Source organism: Rattus norvegicus, chromosome 18, assembly GCF_036323735.1.
Source record: "Rattus norvegicus strain BN/NHsdMcwi chromosome 18, GRCr8, whole genome shotgun sequence".
Taxonomy (NCBI): Eukaryota; Metazoa; Chordata; class Mammalia; order Rodentia; family Muridae; genus Rattus; species Rattus norvegicus.
This window is the reverse complement of record NC_086036.1, coordinates 23,056,756-23,078,279: the sequence shown is the minus strand read 5'-3', so window position 1 is coordinate 23,078,279 and position 21,524 is coordinate 23,056,756. Positions and strand designations below refer to the sequence as shown.

Sequence of the window (21,524 nt, the reverse complement as noted above, 5' to 3'; positions counted from 1 at the left end):
GTTCTTGGGTGTGTTAGAGTACTTGGAAGTCTGGCTTCCTCTAGGTTTTGTGGTACTTGGTAGGGAGCCAGAACCTAAGGTCTGCTCAGATCACTGGTTCAGATGGGAAGGAACCTATGCCCTGAGGTGAGTGGGAGTTCCTGCGTCCCTTGATCTTGGGGGATCCAGTTGCTCTGGATGTTGGGTTGGGTGTTTGGGCAGATGTGGCCTCTCCTGTGATCCTGGATGTTTTAGACCACCTGGGAGTTGGGCTCCCTTTGGGTGATGTAGGAGCGGGTACAGAGCCAGTGCCCAAGGTCTGCTCAAGGTACTGATTCAGACCAGAAGGGGAACTTAAACATCTTAAAACTTAAATATAAAAGTTATGTTTGATTCCAGCACCAGAAAAAATTAAAACAAGTTTATTTTTTAATCTTTTTTTGTATAGCTTCTTATGAATGACTACAGAAATTAGAGTGTTGATAGTGAGTAATTCACTAGAATTAAAAATCTATTTCTGTCTTATGAATTGAATGCTAACGAACTCATTTGTTTCTAGGGACTTTGGACAATGAACGGATGGGGGAATTTCTAAAGACTTTGGGGACATTAAAATGGAAATTTATCTCAATTATTCAAAGGGACATTTTTATACAGGAAAACATAGACTTATTTCCAGGGGACCTGAAGGCCTAATTGGAGAAAAACAGAGAATGCTAAATTCTTGTCAGAGAAATGAGACTTTCTCAATTACAATAATCTTCAGGTACCCAAATAGTTACTTTGATGAACCGATTCGGAATAACTGAAATTTTCCTTTACAGAATGTTTTATAGAATGTGATTCCTTCATTTATTAATACAAAGGTTGTCTCTCCTTTTCTGTACTGATCACAGGCTTGGTAATGTTAATACAGACTATATTGTCTTATGGGGGTTAGGTACCTTGTCTGTGAAGCTTCTAGGGATGTTCTATTATTTCCTCAAAATCAGAGCAGAGAATGTTTCAGGTGGCTCCTGGTCTAGAGAAAAGGCTGAAGCAGGGAGCAGATTTAAACCAATGAGCAGCACCGATAAGATCCAGCTTCACCCAGATCTGTTCCGATTGTTACACAGACTTGTGAACTAGAAAATCCTACCATTATTGCTTCACACTTTGCTATGTGCTGCTATCAGATGGCTGACCAGGGCAGCATATTAATGGATTTGTTCAGTCTAAATGTAGCTAGAGAATAGTACAGGTCTGTGGACAGAATGATGAAACATGAATCTGAGGCTTGGAGAGTGGTAATACTGAGGAAGTTGGGGGTGTTAAATCTGTACGCCATTATATACTTGTCAACCATGTATTAACTGTTGCCAAACATAGGTGGAGTACATACGGCTAAGCAGATGGTGATGTGTTGGCTTTTACACTATTATTAAACCTGCTCACTCAGGAGGTGGTCCATGCAGTTGATTTAACAGAAATTATATCTCTGTAGGGGACTGGAAAGACCACTACTGCAGTATTTTAATTATGCCACATTGCTTGATTTTGATAACATTAATTTCCATATTGGCCAAAATTTATTAATTGTACAATAAACCTAGAAGGGCAATAGAAAAGCTATTGTTAATGTTATTACCTGGAATTTGAGTATCATGGTATGCAAACTAGTGAAGGGCCATCCTCTTAGAGGCAACCTTGAAGGCCACATCCAGCCTGCTTCGTGATCATATCTGTAGAGGTGAAGGAAGGACAAACTCTTTTCTACCTGTTACAAGTCTTATGGAGGACACTGTGATGAAACGCAGATTAACAAGAAAGGCTTAACACTTAATTAACCCAGGTCTTCTGTACATAAAATCTTTGTAGAACCAAGATATATCTGGAAATTCAGAGGAACCTTGTGTTCTTTTTTCCCTTTCAACATCCAAAGCTTGTTTATGTTAACAGTGAGATCCAGGGATCATTTTTTGTACCCTCGGCTGACCCTTTAGCCTCGGGCACGCTCGAACTTTCAGCCTTCAGAACTGACAGAGGGTTCGGTGTGGCTGCTTGGGGTTCCTGGGACCTTGTATAAAGGTAGGTACACGTCTCAGCCCTTCTGAGGACCAGACAGGAGCACAGTGCCACAACCCCTGGGAGGCTCCAGGGCCAGCTGGTTGAAGGGAAAGCTCTTACTCCCAGCTTTGAGGATGCGACTTCCGGCAGGCTGTGCACCAACAGTGCACACACCTTCAGTTTGAGCTCTTCAGAGAATCCTCACATCATCTGTGACCATCCCCACAACCACAGCGATTTCGTTCTCCCGGTCAGGAAACTTCATTTTTCGGATCATCAGGGACAGGGACGGAGATGATCGGTTAGTGTGATTCACAAATAACCTTTTCAGCGCTACCTGATTCAAGGCAGAGTTGGTCCCTAGCCAGAAACCTGTAGTTTGATTAACAGCCTTAGGTAGATGTCCTGGCCCTTGAGATCCCTTCAATCGTTGTGGTGAATGTGAGTACCCACGATGGCACCTTCTGCTCGGCCAGGTCCAGAAAGACCCAAACCTCGTATTCTTAAGCTTAGATTTGTTGACAAATTGTTACAAAGAGGACAGAAGCTAGACTAACGTAAATACACTAGAAACTAAGCTCATTTAGATCCCTCCTGGCCTTTCCTAGCAACATTTCTTTCTCCTGTGATTATGCAGGGACCATGCCATGTATAAGTCTTCAAATGACAGTGGCTTCAGCCTACTGCATGGCTCCATGCAGAAAAACCCACACGGTGGAAAGAAAGCTGATTCCTGCAAGTTATCGCCCGGATGTGCATCACAGCACATACAAACTCCCAAACTTATTGATAAAAGAACAGCAAGACGCCATGCTTGGGGGTAGCATGCACTGCCTTTTAAGATTTTAATTTGTCTTTCTTCTAGGGTTCGAGTTAGTGTAGTAATGCTCAGTTCTCCCACAGTTGTTCATGAAACATAGTTGTCTTCTCCCCTTAGGTATTGTGTTTCTAAAAGCAGCCAGTCCATGGACAACTGTAATGATTAGAAGGAGTTTTCTAGAAGGAAACTAAAAATTCCTGTCTATAGTATATACTGGCTTTAGAAGCATCTGCTGAAAAATAATATATTTTGGATTTGTAGTATTTGAGTCTCAAGGAGGGTAAATGCTCTGTCAAGCTTGTGCATTTAACTTGAAGGCAATTTCAGACTCAGAGACATTTACACTTTTATGTTTCTTCTTTTACAAAATAGTATAGTGTGTATCAAGAACTTCATAAAGTAAGAAAGAAACAAACAAAAAATTTAGGACATGCCCATCCTCAAATACCCTAAGGTTTGGAGCAACGAGGATTCCATGTTATAAAGGTAGCCAATTGGGAGATAAACTTCAGTAGATTTAGGCAAGTCTTGTCAATGGTCTCTCTAAGATACCAACAATGTATCAGGTCAAGACCGGAGAGTTACACATGGCTTTAAATGGAAGTCCAAACAAGTACAGCAAATTTAAGCTATTCATGGAATCATGCTCATCCTTAAGAGGAAAAATGAAAACAGTCTCCAATACTGTTGGCACTTCTGCATTTATTACTATGCTATTGTACCTAGTAACTGAAACTATTAATATGCTGTTAAATCCAGTAACTGAGACAAGACACAGAAAGGATCATGAACTTAGCTGCTGCAGGGGTCTGTCTACTGTGGAATAACAGGAAGCACAGTTTTATCTGGTTTACTCCCACCAGCTCTGCACTCTGAGGGAGCCCCCAGCCCAGGTGACCCTAATTTACTCCTCTGTGAAATGAAAGAACACGACTTGATCTCTGAGGTGCCGTCCAGATTTAAAGCTCTGTAATTTTCTGAATTACTGCTGGCTTGACTGATGCATAACTCTTCTATTAGCATCTAAATAGCCAGTTAGGCTCCGACTTTTAACCGTGTGTGTTTGTGGCTAATACTCACAGAGAGGCTTTAGGGCATGGCCTTTTCTCCGAGAATCATTTTACTCTACAAATTGGTGTGGATTCTTCTGAGATTGGTAAGTAGAATTTGAGCTAGAAGTGCCCCAAAATGGACATAAAATTTAGAGATGGCCGCAATGCCCCTTTAGATAATTAAGACACAGTGTCCTGAGGTCAGTGTAAGAGGCCTAACCCTTCAGTCAGCCCTTATTGTGTGTTGATAGTTCTGGTCATCTCATAGATGCTGAGTGGCTTTCTCAGTCAATTGATACAACTTCATATGAGAAACACAAGCAGAAGATGGACTTTTGAGGATTTAAGTATATTCCTTAAGAAGGAATGACGTAGCTTTTCATTCTGCATGGATGCTGTCGGAGATATTGTGATATGCTGGTTACTTTGATAACCACCCCCCCCCCAACTTTATCAGGACTTTTAGAGACTAACATTTCAGCAGTTCCTACAGTAAAATAGTTTGACAATTTAAGTTTAGAACACGAGAAGGCAACTTCGAAACACAAGACTGAAAACCACTCCCCCTACAATACACAAAATAGGGGCTACTCAGTGGTAGTAGTGTCTTTGCCCATCACCTCCAAGATCCCAACCACCCTAGAAAAAAAAGCAAAACCAAACCAAAAATCTAAAATTGTTTAAGAGTATGAGCACTGTGTTTTAAGTACTTGTGCTTCTACAGTTGGCTAGATGCAATGATGAAATTTACAAATATCGCCATTAAACTCTAAAAAAATATAATCACGATTTGCATGACTTGCTGCAGAAAATAAAATGTGTATAATTAAAAATATTTGCAAGTTAACTACTTTTAAAGTGCTTTTTAAAAGTAAACATTTTTATTTAGGGGTAAAATCAGCTACACTATTAACTGTAGAAGAAGAGGATAATAACCGTGTACATCTGTGAGCTGTGCGCTGCCTTCACATGATTATTTGGGCTCTAATAGATTTGCAACATTAGATGTTGCTTATTGAGATTAAAAATAAGTTAAAAAACACCCTGCAGTTCTTGGCTTTGAAGAATCTACACTTTTAGTTTTTGTGCATTAAGAAGAAATTAGACTCAAAATTGAAGAAAGAAATATTTCATCGCACATTTTAAACCTATGATCTCTCTACCTTTCTCTTATATTTAATTTCATTAGGAAATCCTGCTTTAAGTGCAAATTACCTGATAGTGTTATATGAAGAACATTAATATTTATGTATTTATCATGTGCATCTTAGCTGATATTCGGCAATTTTCAACATTAAAACTGCCAAATTAAAAAAAAAAGACATGATTTATAGTTTGCACAAAATCCTCAGTAAACCGCTAACCAAGATTTTATTTGTGCTGAGCTCAAGGTCTTGTGTGCACTAAGCGAGTTCTTTCTACATTGTGCAACCTATCAGCCCCTGTCAAAACTTCTTAAAGCATCCTTTTGGTAGAAATGTCTGATAATTAGAATTTCTTTCATAATTCATGTCTCAGCCTCCTGACAGCAACTGACATGGGGCAATTACCTCAGTATTCCACTGTGGAGGGTGATACCCTGTGTGCATAGGGCTATCACTGAGAAAGGCCCTACACAAACGCGTTAGGTAAGAGAGAAGTGCTTCTGAGTTAAGATTCATGTAAATGGCTGAGTGTGTGACTCCTAGAGTGTTGACTCTGCCACAGAGACCACATATTTCACCATTCACAAATACAGCACACTATAAATTCACAAGTGGCTTGACCAAGACTTAGTGGCTGCTGACAGAGACGGAAGATCTTCGCTTTTTATTCATGAGCTATACCTGGAGTCCTGTCAGGATGAATCTTTTACCTCCCCTGCAAGCGATCTCCTCCAAAATGAATAGCACTATGATTTCCGTAAATCACAGTTTCTACAACTTGTTATTTGTTTTAATTTTTTCAATGTAAGTGATGTCCTTGGGAAGGTATCTAATTAGAAACCAATATAGAATATCATGAGAACAATGGACAATCCGCACAGAATAGTAAATCTCAAAAAGCATTATTACTGGAACAATTTTTATCACCAGTCTTTCCTGTTATTTTTCTTTATATTATTTTGTAGAGTTTCAAGCATTTGCAGAATTTTTTTTGCAGTTCTTTTTTTTTTTTTTTTTTTTGGTTCTTTTTTTCGGAGCTGGGAACCGAACCCAGGGCCTTGCGCTTCCTAGGTAAGCGCTCTACCACTGAGCTAAATCCCCAGCCCCTTTTTTTGCAGTTCTAACATGTTAAGTATTGTCTGCATTTTGATTAATTGCAAATGTGATTGTACTATGTAGTGAATTATTTCCTATTTAACATCTATATAAATGTTTGAACTATTGCTTTATTCCATAATACTTGTAATACCAGCAATTTTTTATGCAGGAGCAACATAATTAAGAATAATTAAGTAAATGAGAAATTCAGTGGCAGATATGGCATGCCAATGGATTGTTTTCTTCTCATGTCTGACTGAAATGGTTTCTATAGCATTTATTTTTTGTATTTATTTATAATATTTATATTTATACGGATTTATTTTTATGGCTCACGTTTGTCTCAACCAAAATAACAGAGTAAATGTTATTTACATGTTTTATGTTCTACTGTTGAGCTATCATTCTCAACACTAGCTCATCTCTTATTTCTGCAGTGAAGAATTCAGTGGTGGAAAATAATTGAATTCTCTGGACAGTTCTAAAACATGTAACAAACACACATGTTTAAAACGGTCTCCTGTCTTCAAATTTTTTAACTTTTTTTAGAAGAAAGAGGGTCCATTGGATAGTTAAGATAAAATGCTACCAATACATAGTAAAGGTAGTTCACAGTATTATTTTAGGAATAATAGCTTTTCTTTTTTCTTAAACAAAGTGTTAACCACAGAAGGATCCGTCTGGGCTTGTCTGATGCCCTTTGTACTATAGGAGCAGTACTATGCCAACAATTCATTATTTTGTTTTAGAGTGATGTAACATGATATGGAGTCAGGGTGTTTGGAGGTTTGTGCATATCTGGGAAATAAGAAGGGATGTGAGGAAGGAAACGGGAACACTGGCTTCTTGAGTTCATTTAAAGTGCTAAGGAAATGTGCTGGTTCTATGTTCTAGGATACTTAGAGTCACTAAGTTTCTTGGGGTAGAAGTTTGGTCAGTAGAGAGGTAACATGAGGAAGACGTGGGGTCTTGGAAAGGTGGATCCTTAGCCTTCGAAGGCCACAACCGCAAGGATGTTGATGCTGGCTTGTCAAGATGGGTTAGTTCTTCTGATGGAAATGTGATATGAACAGGTCAGAAATGGACCTTCCTGGTTTCTGGCTTATGGTCTCAACCTTTAATCTTCTCTCACAGACCTTCTCCTCATAAACCTTGCAGTGACATACCCTCTTCTTTGTAGAGATATCCCCAGTGAATGTTCAGTGCCATATTCTTAGACCTCAAATGCTATACTTTCTTTAAAAATTAAATGCAGAACCTGAGTTATGTTAATGAAGCAGTAGAAATTAGACCACAATATGGTCATTGGTGATCCAGAAATAATGATATTAATTTGTTTGGAATGACATACACTTCGAATTTCACAGGAAGGATGCAGCTGAAAACCAGCAAGGGAAATATCAGTCTTTGAATTTGAGATAAAATTATAGTAAGTTTAATTTAAAGATTTTACTTTTTTAAAAATTTGCTTCATGATCCATAATTGAGGAATGTCCCAGTCTATAAAAAAGGAATGGTTGTTTCAATGAACTGAGCAGAAGAGTCTGACTTTAAAGGCAGGAAAAAAAAATCAAACTATACCACACCAAACCAAACCAAACCAAACCAAACCAAACCAAACCAAACCAAACCAAACCAAACCAAACCAAACCAAGCCAAACCAAGCCAAGCCAAACCAAACCAAACCAAACCAAACCAAACCAAATCAAACCAAACCAAATCAAACCAAACCAAATCAAGCCAACCAACCAAACCTGAGATACAGATAGAAAGTTGGACAGGTTGTCTTTTTAATAATATATTTTTTATTTAATCTTTTTTTATAGTCCAGATTTTATCCCCATCCCAGTCTACCATCTGACTCTTCTACATCCCATATTTCCTCCTCACATCTCTACAAGGATGTCCTCACCCCCTTACCCTCCACCCTACCAGATATCCTCACTCTGTGGGGCTCCAGTCTCTTGAGGGTTAGGTGCATCTTCTCTGACTGAGTCCAAACCCAGTAGTGTTGGACTGATTGCTTTGGAATTGCTGTTCTTGCAATTTATGTTACCTCAGGTGAAGTTCCTACTGATTGGCTGATGTAAATTTGCTTGGCATTTGTTTTTGTTTCTGAAAACTGGTTCATTCCAGAATCCAGTACAATTTTATGTACAGATCAGAGGTGATGTTTTAGTTTGACCTGTTCTGCAGGAGACTAGGGTGAAATATCAGCTCAAAATAGAAGTCTGTAAATCATTAGCATCTCATATTCATTATAGTTAACATCATTTCTAAATTCAAGTAAGTCCATTGGCTTTCTTTATGAAATTAAGTTTTTAAAAGAAAAATTATATATTTTTTGTTTGTATCTGCTGACCTGCTAGATATTTTGTGATATTTCTTAATTATACAGTTGTTCAGTTAATGATGAAAAATACTATAGTCAAAATTGTGTGTGTGTGTGTGTGCGTGAGTGCGTGCGTGCGTGCGTGCGTGTGTGTGTGTGTGTGTGTGTGTGTGTGTGTGTTGATGGTGGCGGTGGTAGTGAGGATGAACTTCTAGAGACTAGTATTCTACTAAAAGTAGGAGTTCTCAAAGGCCCTGGACATTGCACTTGAAGTAAAGAATTTGCAATCCAAATTTCTTCATTAGAAATCAATTCTGCACCAGCTACCAGTAAATAGCATGCTGATTTTAACACCAGTGAGAAACTGGAAACAAATGGCCCAAAAGAGTTGGAAAATATATTGTCCTGGAACAATTAAATATCTTAAAAGCATGTAAGAGTTTCTTCTGATCAATAGAACTGGATGAGTAGTCTGTGTGGGGCTCTTCTGCACAATGGATTCATTTAGCTGTGTACCAGAATCCTTTCAATTCTGAATGTAGACAGAGGCATTAAGGACTATCTTCCATAAAGTCTACTCTCATTCCAGTGGCAGTTTTTAACTGTAAGGAGCCCACCTGCCAGGCTAATCAGAATCCTTGCTATTACTAAGAAATCTGGAGCCAGTTGCTCTCCTGTCAGGCTGCTGAGCCAAGAATCTGCAGTCTGTCTCCTACTTTGAAGCAAAACTGTCTGTCTCTGAAAGACGTTAAAGATAAGCATGCTTTCATTTTCTGAACGTATTCCTTCTCCAAGTAGCTCTGGCAGTTATGGAGAATCTTCTAGCTCATTATCCTGAATACTGTTCCCTCATCCTAAATAAATTCAAGTTTCAAATGGAAGATAAAATATCTAATGGAACATTGAAATATATTTATATCAGTAATATTTTAATGGAGCTATAAACTGAGTACTCTCCAGGAGGAAAATAGATTTAAACCCATTTAAAATGATTTCTCCTCCCATCTATGGTTAGCTTATTTTTGTATTTTTAATGATCTTTTGTGATTCAGGAAAGCCCCACTTAGGACAAAATGCAAAATGCTATTATTTCTTTTTGCAGATACCCAGCTTTGTCTTCAAATCAAGCTTCTATTCTGAGAAAGCCCAACGTGCTTTCCTGGTAGAAGAATTGAATATTATTTCACATAGGTTTCATATGTCAAAAAGGTAGATATGTGCTATTATGTCTACTTGTGCTCTTACCCCTGTATCACCACATTTAGACTGTCATAGGAATGATGCTGAGTTATAAAGAAAAATAGTCAAGATACAGTTGAGATCATGGCTTTAACTAAAAAAGTAATACAGTGAGCTATATAAGGTTACCTCTTATTAAATTACAAGGAGCCAATAGAATTGAAACACTGCCACAAATAATAAGGATGGGTCTGTATAACTACATCTCATCTCTCTCCTCTGATAGGAGGCCTTCATAGACTTTTCTTCTAAGCAAAACCAAAATGACGAATAACCCATATTAGTAGTTCTGGTAGTAAATGTATATAGTACAGTAGACACCACTTTTTGTACTCTGTGGCCCTGGAAAGAGCATATAAAATCCAGTCTCAGCACTAACCATGAGGTACCTTAGGGGGAGCATGTTGAATCAGATCTCCTAATATCTCAAGTCCTCACAATAGATCAATGAGTTCCGGTGCTGGTGTTGCCTCCCTCTGGGCTTAGGCACTCTCTCAACTTGTATCTTGATCTTGCACTGTAATTGTAGATCAGAGAAGCCTGTGGTTACAAGTGATCATCAGGAATCACAGACAGTCTCAGAGCTGGCACAGTAGAGTAGTTCTTATGGCCATGATAAGTTCTCGGCATGCCTGTAGGTTTTTTTTTTTTTTTGTTTTGTTTTTAATGTATGGGCCACATGTGGGGCAGGCTTTGAATGGGTGTTCCTTCTGTGTCTGTTTTAATCTTTGCCTCTCTATTCCCTACCAAGGGTATTCTTGTTCCCCTTTTAAAGAAGGAGTGAAGCATTCACATTTTGATCATCCGTCTTGAGTTTCATTTGTTCTAGGCATCTAGGGTAATTCAAGCATTTGGGCTAATAGCCACTTATCAATGAGTGCATACCATGTGTGTTTTTCTGTGATTGGGTTACCTCACTCAGGATGATATTTTCCAGTTCCAACCATTTGCCTACGAATTTCATAAAGGCATTGTTTTTGATAGCTGAGTAATATTCCATTGTGTAGATGTACCACATTTTCTGTATCCATTCCTCTGTTGAAGGGCATCTGGGTTCTTTCCAGCTTCTGGCTATTATAAATAAGGCTGCGATGAACATAGTGGAGCATGTGTCTTTTTTATATGTTGGGGCATCTTTTGGGTATATGCCCAAGAGAGGTATAGCTGGATCCTCAGGCAGTTCAATGTCTAATTTTCTGAGGAACCTCCAGACTGATTTCCAGAATGGTTTTACCAGTCTGCAATCCCACCAACAATGGAAGAGTGTTCCTCTTTCTCCACATCCTCGCCAGCATCTGCTGTCACCTGAGTTTTTGATCTTAGCCATTCTCATTGGTGTGAAGTGAAATCTCAGGGTTGTTTTGATTTGCATTTCCCTTATGACTAAAGATGTTGAACATTTCTTTAGGTGTTTCTCAGCCATTCGGCATTCCTCAGCTATGAATTCTTTGTTTAGTTCTCAACCCCATTTTTTAATAGGGTTATTTGTCTCCCTGCGGTCCAACTTCTTGAGTTCTTTGTATATTTTGGATATAAGGCCTCTATCTGTTGTAGGATTGGTAAAGATCTTTTCCCAATCTGTTGGTTGCCGTTTTGTCCTAACCACAGTTTCCTTTGCCTTACAGAAGCTTTGCAGTTTTATGAGATCCCATTTGTCGATTCTTGATCTTAGAGCATAAGCCATTGGTGTTTTGTTCAGGAAATTTTTTCCAGTGCCCATGAGTTCGAGATGCTTCCCCACTTTTTCTTCTACTAGTTTGAGTGTATCTGGTTTGATGTGGAGGTCCTTGATCCACTTGGACTTAAGCTTTGTACAGGGTGATAAGCATGGATCGATTTGCATTCTTCTACATGTTGACCTCTAGTTGAACCAGCACCATTTGCTGAAAATGCTATCTTTTTTCCATTGGATGGTTTTGGCTCCCTTGTCAAAAATCAAGTGCCCATAGGTGTGTGGGTTCATTTCTGGGTCTTCAACTCTGTTCCATTGGTCTATCTGTCTGTCTCTGTACCAATACCATGCAGTTTTTATCACTATTGCTCTGTAATACTGCTTGAGTTCAGGGATAGTGATTCCCCCTGAAGTCCTTTTATTGTTGAGGATAGTTTTAGCTATCCTGGGTTTTTTGTTATTCCAGATGAATTTGCAAATTTTTCTGTCTAACTCTTTGGAGAATTGGATTGGTATTTTAATGGGAATTGCATTGAATCTGTAGATCACTTTTGGTAGAATGGCCATTTTTACTATATTAATCCTGCCAATCCATGAGCATGGGAGATCTTTCCATCTTCTGAGGTCGTCTTCAATTTCTTTCTTCAGAGTCTTGAAGTTCTTATTGTACAGATCTTTTACTTGCTTTGTTAAAGTCACACCGAGGTACTTTATATTGTTTGGGTCTATTATGAAGGGTGTCATTTCCCTAATTTCTTTCTCATGCCTGTAATGAGACACGTTACATCTCTTCCCCGAATCTGTATTATTTTGTCCAACAATAAGTTGACTAACCTTTACCCAACAGTCATTCCCAAACCCAAACCTCTGGTAATAACTGTAGATCTAACAATACATTTAAAAACTCCAGGAAAAGGAAAGACAGTGCAGGATCATAGGCATTTTTTTTTTAACATTGGTTGTCATAGTTTCAGTTCTGTTCTGTTGAGAAAAATATACTGACTGAAAACAGCCGAGAGGGCAAAGGTCTACTTTAGATTACAGTTATAAAGGAAGGCCAGGGCAGGAGATCAGGGCAGGAACTTGGTAGCAGAAACTTCAGTAGAGACTGTGGAGGAATGTTGCTTACTGGTTTGCTCGTCATTGCTCAATCAACTAATTTTTCCTCTCCTCTCCTCTCCTCTCCTCTCCTCTCCTCTCCTCTCCTCTCCTCTCCTCTCCTCTCCTCCCCTCCCCTCCCCTCCCCTCCCCTCCCCTCTCCTCTCCTCTCTTCCCCTCACCTTCCTTCCCCTCTCCTCTCTTCCCCTCACCTTCCCTCCCCTCCTCTCTCCTCCCCTTCCTTCCTTCCTTCCTTCCTTCCTTCCTCCCTCTTTCTTTCTTTCTTTCTTTCTTTCTTTCTTTCTTTCTTTCTTCCCTCTTTCTTTTCTTTCTTTCTTTCTTTCTTTCTTTCTTTCTTTCTTAATGTGTCACGTGTCATATTTTGTATTATGTAGAATGATATCGATATGAGTATAACTGTAGATATCTTTCTGAGACACTGATTTTAGTTTGAGGGTTTAACTAGAGGTAGAATTATAATATAAGAGAGTAATTCTATGTTAATTTTTTATTGGATATTTTTATTTACTTTTCAAATGTTATCCCCTTTCCCATTTCCTATCCATAAACGCCATATCCCATTCCCCTCTCCCTTCTTCTATGAGGGTGTTCCCCCAACCAACCACCCACCCCTTCCCACCTTCCCACCCAGACATTCCCCTACACTGGGAGGTTGAGCCTTGGCAGGACCAAGGGCTTCTTCTCCCATTGCTGCCCAACAAGGCCATTCTCTGCTACATATACAGCTGGAGCCATGGGTCTATCCATGTATAATCTTTGGATGGTGATTTAGTCCCTGTGAGCTTTGGTTGGTTGGTATTGTTTTTCTTATGGTCTTGCGTACCCTTTAAGCTCCTTCAATCCTTTTTCTAACCCCTCCATAGGGAACCCCATTCTCAGTTCAATGGTTGGCTGCTAGCATCTGCATTTATATTTGTCATATTCTGACAGAGCCTCTCAGGAGACAGCTATATCAGGCTTCTGTCAGCATGTACTTCTTGGCATGAACAATATTGTCTGGATTTGGTGGCTGTATGTATATGAGCTGGATCCACAGGTGGGGCAGGTTCTGAATGGCCATTCCTTCAGTCTTTGCTCTAAACTTTGTCTCTATATCTACTCCTATGAATATTTTTGTTTCCCCTATTAAGAAGGACTGAAGCATTCACATTTTGGTCATTCTTCTTTTTGAGCTTCATGTGGTCTATGGATTGAATTTGGGTAATTTGAGCTTTTGGGCTAATATCCACTTATCAGTGAGTACATACCATGTGTGTTTTTGGTGATTGGGTTATCTCACTGAGGATGATATTTTTCTAGTTCCATCATTTGTCTATGAATTTCATAAAGTCATTATTTTTAATAGATGAGTAGTATTCCATTGTGTAGAAGTACCACATTTTCTGTATCGATTCCTCTGTTTAAGGAAATCTGGGTTCTTTCCAGCTTCTGGCTATTATAAATAAGGCTATTATGAACATAGTGGAGCATGTGTCCTTGTTATATGTTGGAGCATCTTTTGGGTATATGCCCAGGACTGGTATAGCTGGGTCTTCAGGTAGTACTATGTGCAATTTTCTGAGGAACCTCCAAGCTGATTTCCAGAGTGGTTGCACCAGCATGCAATCCCACTAACAATGGAGGAGTGCTCCTCTTTCTCCACATCCTTGTCAGCATCTGTTGTCACCAGAGTTTTTGATCTTAACCATTCTCAATGGTGTGAGATGGCATCTCAGGGTTGATTTGATTTGCATTTCCCTGATGACTAAGGATGTTCAACATTTCTTTAGGTACTTCTCAGCCATTCGATATTCCTCAGCTGAAAGTTCTTTGTTTAGTTCTGCACCCCATTATTAATAGGATTATTTGATTCTCTGGAGTTTAACTTCTTGAGTTCTTTATATATATTGAATATGAGCCCTCTAATGGATGTAGGATTGGTAAGGATCTTTTCTCAACCTGTTTGTTGCCGTTTTGTCCTGATGACCTTTGCCTTACAGAAAGTTTGCAATTTTATGAGTTTCTATTTGTCCATTCTTTATCTTAGAGCCTGATAAACAACTTCAGCAAAGTGGCTAGATATTAAATTAACTCAAACAAATAAGTAGCTTTCCTCTACTCAAAGGATAAACAGGCTGAGAAAATAATTAAGTAGAGGACACCAGTCACAATAGTCACAAATGTTATAAAATACCTTAGTGTGACTCTAACCAAGCAAGTGAAAGATCTGTATGACAAGAACTTCAAGTTTGAAGAAAGAAATTGAAGAATGTCTCAGAAGATGGAATGATCTCCCATGCTCATAGATTGGCCGGATTAATATTGAAAAAAAATGGCTATCATGCCAAAAACAATGTACAGTTTCAGTGTAATCCCCATCAAAATTCCGACTCAATTCTTCATAGAATTAGAAAGAACAATTCATTGTAATAACAACAAAAAAAAGGATAGCTAAAACTATCCTCAACAATAAAAGAACGTCTACAGGAATGACCATTCCTGACCGCAAGCAGTGTTACAGAACAATAGTGATAAAAACTGTATGGTATTGAGTACATTGGTACAGAGACAGACAGGTAGGTTAATGGAATAGAATTGAAGACCCAGAAATGAACCCAAACACCTATGGTCACTTGATCTTTGACAAAAGAGCTAAAACATCCAGTGGAAAAAAGATAGCCTTTTTCAATAAATGGTGCTGGTTCAACAGGAAGTCAGCATGTAGAAGAATGCAAATCGATCTATTCTCATCACCCTGTACAAAGTTCAAGTCCAAGTGGATCAAGGACCTCCACATCAAACCAGATACACTTAAACTAATAGAAGAAAAAGTAGGCAAGAGACTCAAATACATGGGCACTAGGGAAAATTTCCTGAACAGAACATCAATGGCTTATGCTTTAAAATCAAGAATCAACCTCATAAAATGTTAATTTTTATTAGCATTTTTACCATATTTTTTGATAATTTTCGTCTTCTTTCAAGTCCTCCCAAATCTCCCACACCTCTCTAAGAGTCCAATTACCTTATTTCTCTTGCTCCCTCCTCTCTTGTTACTCACTCTTAAAAAAAAAAAAGCAGAAACCACACTGATAATCAAAAGAAATAGGTCAGAGACAAATAAGACAAAAATTAAAATAAAAATTAAACATTCATAAAACTACCATTGAGGGGAACCAGAATATAGGGGCACTGGAGCTGCAGGTCCCCTGCGCTGGACCTGAAGGGACTGGATCAACAGTTCTCTGCACCCAAATTGTGTGGAAGGGAGAGCTAAACCTTCAGAGAGGCAGACACGCCTGGGAAGCCAGAAGAGACTACGTTCTGTCCACATTTCTGACTCCAGAGGAAAACACCTAACGCTATCTGGGAACCCAGATAGTGCACAGGGGCTCCTGGTAAAGGCGGTGCAGGTCCTCCTGGTTGCCACACTGACGGAGAGCTCAAAAGCAACACCCCACGAGCAAACATGAGCAGCGGGACCACAGTAAAGAACAACTTTTCTGCTCCAAGCGACCTGCCTGGTGAACTCAGGACAGAGGCCCACAGGAACAACTGAAGACCAGTAGACAGGAAAAACTACACGCCTGAAAGCAGAACACTCTGTTCCCATAACTGGCTGAAAGAAAACAGGAAAACAGGTCTACAGCACTCCTGAAACACAGGCCTATAGGACAGTCTAGCCACTGTCAGAAATAGAAGAACAAAGTAACACCAGAGATAATCTGATGGCGAGAGGCAAGCGCAGGAACCCAAGCAACAGAAAAAAAGACTACATGGCATCATTGGAGCCCAATTCTCCCACCAAAGCAAACACTGAATATCCAAACACACCAGAAAAGCAAGGTCTAGTTTCAAAATCATATTTGATCATGATGCTGGAGGACTTCAAGAAAGACATGAAAACTCCCTTAGAGAAATGCAGGAAAACATAAATAAACAAGTAGAAGCCTATAGAGAAGAATCACAATAATCCCTGAAAGAATTCCAGGAAAACACAATCAAACAATTGAAGGAATTAAAAATGGAAATAGAAGCAATGAAGAAAGAACACATGGAAACAACCCTGGATATAGAAAACCAAAGGAAGAGACAAGGAGCCATAGGCACAAGCATCACCAACAGAATACAAGAGATAGAAGAGAGAATCTCAGGAGCAGAAGATTCCATAGAAATCATCGATACAACTGCCAAAGATGATGTAAAACGGAAAAAGCTACTGGTCCAAAACATACAGGAAATCCAGGACTCAATGAGAAGATCAAACCTAAGGATAATAGGTATAGAAGAGAGTGAAGACTCCCAGCTCAAAGGGCCAGTAAATATCTTCAACAAAATCATAGAAGAAAACGTCCCTAACCTAAAGAAAGAGATGCCCATAAGCATACAAGACGCCTACAGAACTCCAAATAGATTGGACCAGAAAAGAAACTCCTCCCATCACATAATAGTCAAAACACCAAATGCCAAAAACAAAGAAAGAATATGAAAAGCAGTAAGGGAAAAAGGTCAAGTAACATACAAAGGTAGACCTATCAGAATCACAAACAGACTTCTCACCAGAGACTATGAAAGCCAGAAGATCCTGGACAGATGTCATACAGACCCTAAGAGAACACAAATGCCAGCCCAGGTTACTGTATCCTGCAAAACTCTCAATTAACATAGATGAAGAAACCAAGATATTCCATGACAAAACCAAATTTACACAATATTTTTCTACAAATCCAGCACTACAAAGGATAATAAATGGTAAAGCCCAACATAAGGAGGCAAGCTATACACTAGAAAAAGCAAGAAACTAATCGTCTTGGCAACAAAACAAAGAGAAGAAAAGCACACAAACATAACCTCACATCCAAATATGAATATAACAGGAAGCAATAATCACTACTCCTTAATATCTCTCAACATCAATGGTCTCAACTCCCCAATAAAAAGACATAGATTAACAAACTGGATAAGCAATGAGGACCCTGCATTCTGCTGCCTACAGGAAACACACCTCAGAGACAAAGACAGACACTACCTCAGAGTGAAAGGCTAGAAAACAATTTTCCAAGCAAATGGTCAGAAGAAGCAAGCTGGAGTAGCCATTCTAATATCGATTTTCAACTAAAAGTCATAAAAAAAGATTAGGAAGGACACTTCATATTCATCAAAGGAAAAATGCACCAAGATGAACTCTCAATCCTAAAATACAAAGGCACCTACATACGTAAAAGAAATTTTACTAAAGCTCAAAAAACACATTGCCCCTCACACAATAATAGTAGGAGATTTCAACACCCCACTCTCATCAATGGACAGATCATGGAAACAGAAATTAAACAGAGACATAAACACACTAAGAGAAGTTATGAACCAAATAAACTTAACCGATATTTATGGAATATTCTCTCCTAAAGCAAAAGGATATACATTCTTCTCACCACATCATGGTACTTTCTCTAAAATTGACCATATAATTGGTCATAAAACAGGCCTCAACAGATACAGAAAGATAGAAATAATCCCTTGCATCCTATCAGACCACCACGGGCTAAAGCTGGTCTTCAATAACAATAAGGGAAGAACACCCACATATATGGAAGTTGAACAATGCTGTACTCAATGATAACCTGGTCAAAGAAGAAATAAAGAAATAAATTAAAGACTTCTTAGAATTTAATGAAAATGAAGGTACAACATACCCAAACTTATGGGACACAATGAAAGCTGTGCTAAGAGGAAAACTCATAGCTCTGACTGCCTGCAGAAAGAAACAGGAAAGAGCATATGTCAGCAGCTTGACAGCACCCTTAAAAGCTCTAGAACAAAAAGAAGCAAATACACCCAGGAGGAGTAGAAGGCAGGAAATAATCAAACTCAGAGCTGAAATCAACCAAGTAGGAACAAAAAGGACCATAGAAAGAAATAACAGAACCAAAAGTTGGTTCTTTGAGAAAATCAACAAGATAGATAAACCCTTAGCTAGACTAACGAGAGGACACAGAGAGTGTGTCCAAATTAACAAAATCAGAAATGAAAAGGGAGACATAACTACAGATTTAGAGGAAATTCAAAAAATCATCAGATCCTACTACAAAAGCCTATATGCAACAAAACTTGAAAATCTGCAGGAAATGGACAATTTCCTAGACAGATACCAGGTACCGAAGTTAAATCAGGAACAGATAAACCAGTTAAACAACCCCATAACTCCTAAGGAAATAGAAGCAGTCATTAAAGGTCTCCCAACCAAAAAGAGCCCAGGTCCAGACGGGTTTAGTGCAGAATTCTATCAAACCTTCATAGAAGACCTCATACCAATATTATCCAAACTATTCCACAAAATTGAAACAGATGGATCACTCCTGAATTCCTTCTATGAAGCCACAATTACTCTTATACCTAAACCACACAAAGACCCAACAAAGAAAGAGAACTTCAGACCAATTTCCCTTATGAATATCGACGCAAAAATACTCAATAAAATTCTGGCAAACCGAATCCAAGAGCACATCAAAACAATCATCCACCATGATCAAGTAGGCTTCATCCCAGGCATGCAGGGATGGTTTAATATACGGAAAACCATCAACGTGATCCATTATATAAACAAACTGAAAGAACAAAACCACATGATCATTTCATTAGATGCTGAGAAAGCATTTGACAAAATTCAACACCCCTTCATGATAAAAGTCCTGGAAAGAATAGGAATTCAAGGCCCATACCTAAACATAGTAAAAGCCATATACAGCAAACCAGTTGCTAACATTAAACTAAATGGAGAGAAACTTGAAGCAATCCCACTAAAATCAGGGACTAGACAAGGCTGCCCATTCTCTCCCTACTTATTCAATATAGTTCTTGAAGTTCTAGCCAGAGCAATCAGACAACAAAAGGAGATCAAGGGGATACAGATCGGAAAAGAAGAAGTCAAAATATCACTATTTGCAGATGATATGATAGTATATTTAAGTGATCCCAAAAGTTCCACCAGAGAACTACTAAAGCTGATAAACAACTTCAGCAAAGTGGCTGGGTATCAAATTAACTCAAATAAATGAGTAGCCTTCCTCTCCACAAAAGAGAAAGAAGCCGAGAAAGAAATTAGGGAAACGACACCCTTCATTATAGATCCAAATAATATAAAGTACCTCGATGGGACTTTAACCAAGCAAGTAAAAGATCTGTACAATAAGAACTTCAAGACTCTGAAGAAAGAAATTGAAGACGACCTCAGAAGATGGAAAGATCTCCCATGCTCATGGATTGGCAGGATTAATATAGTAAAAATGGCCATTCTACCAAAAGCGATCTACAGATTCAATGCAATCCCCATCAAAATACCAATCCAATTCTTCAAAGACTTAGACAGAACAATTTGCAAATTCATCTGGAATAACCAAAAATCTAGGATAGCTAAAAGTATCCTCAACAATAAAAGGACTTCTGGGGTTATCACTATCCCTGAACTCAAGCAGTATTACAGAGCAATAGTGATAAAAACTGCATGTTATTGGTACAGAGATAGACAGATAGACCAATGGAATAGAATAGAAAACCCAGAAATGAACCCACACACTTATGGTCACTTGATTTTTGACAAAGGATCCAAAACCATCCAATGGAAAAAAGATAGCATTTTCAGCAAATGGTGCTGGTTCAACTGTAGGTCAACATGTAGAAGAATGCAGATCGATCCATGCTTATCACCCTGTACAAAGCTTAAGTCCAAGTGGATCAAGGACCTCCACATCAAACCAGACACACTCAAACTAATAGAAGAAAAAGTGGGGAAGCATCTGGAACTCATGGGCACTGGAAAAAATTTCCTGAACAAAACACCAATGGCTTATGCTCTAAGATCAAGAATCGACAAATGGGATCTCATAAAACTGCAAAGCTTCTGTAAGGCAAAGGAAACTGTGGTTAGGACAAAACGGCAACCAACAGATTGGGAAAGATGTTTACCAATCCTACAACAGATAGAGGCCTTATATCCAAAATATACAAAGAACTCAAGAAGTTGGACCGCAGGGAGACAAATAACCCTATTCAAAAATGGAGTTCAGAACTAAACAAAGAATTCACAGCTGAGGAATGCCGAATGGCTGAGAAACACCTAAAGAAATGTTCAACATCTTTAGTCATAAGGGAAATGCAAATCAAAACAACCCTGAGATTCCACCTCACACCAATGAGAATGGCTAAGATCAAAAACTCAGGTGACAGCAAATGCTGGCGAGGATGTGGAGAAAGAGGAACATTGTTCCATTGTTTGTGGGATTGCAGACAGGTACAACCATTCTGGAAATCAGTCTGGAGGTTCCTCAGAAAATTGTACATTTAACTACCTAAAGACCCAGGTATACCTCTCTTGGGCATATACCCAAAAGATGCCCCAACATATAACAAAGTCACGTGCTCCACTATGTTCATCGCAGCCTCATTTATAATAGCCAGAAACTGGAAAGAACCCAGATGCCCTTCAACAGAGGAATGGATACAGAAAACATGGTACATCTACACAATGGAATATTACTCAGCTATCAAAAACAGTGACTTTATGAAATTCATAGGCAAATGGAGGGTACTGGAAAATATCATCCTGAGTGAGGTAACCCAATCACAGAAGAACACACATGGTATGCACTCATTGATAAGTGGCTATTAGCCCAAATGCTTGAATTACCCTAGATGGACAGAACACATGAAACTCAAGATGGATGATCAAAATGTGAATGCTTCACTCCTTCTTTAAAAGGGGAACAAGAATACCCTTGGCAGGGAAGAGGGAGGTAAAGTTTAAAACAGAGGTAGAAGGAACACCCACTCAGAGCCTGCCCCACATGTGGCCCATACATATACAGCCATCCAATTAGACAAGATGGATGAAGCAAAGAAGTGCAGGCCGACAGGAGCCGGATGTAGATCGCTCCTGAGAGACACAGCCAGAATACAGCAAATACAGAGGCGAATGCCAGCAGCAAACCACTGAACTGAGAACGGGACCCCTGTTGTAGGAATCAGAGAATGGACTGAAGGAGCTTGA

General features: G+C 39.0%; 1 protein-coding gene and 1 pseudogene across 1 annotated transcript in view; one reads left to right on the top strand and one right to left on the bottom strand.

Moving 5' to 3' along the window:
• The window catches only part of Rit2 (Ras-like without CAAX 2), a 356,224-nt gene that overhangs the window by 117,858 nt on the left and 216,842 nt on the right, over nt 1–21,524 (top strand). The gene's annotated exons all lie outside the window — the stretch shown is intronic.
• On the bottom strand, nt 1,931–2,837 carry Rpl18-ps3 (ribosomal protein L18, pseudogene 3; annotated as a pseudogene).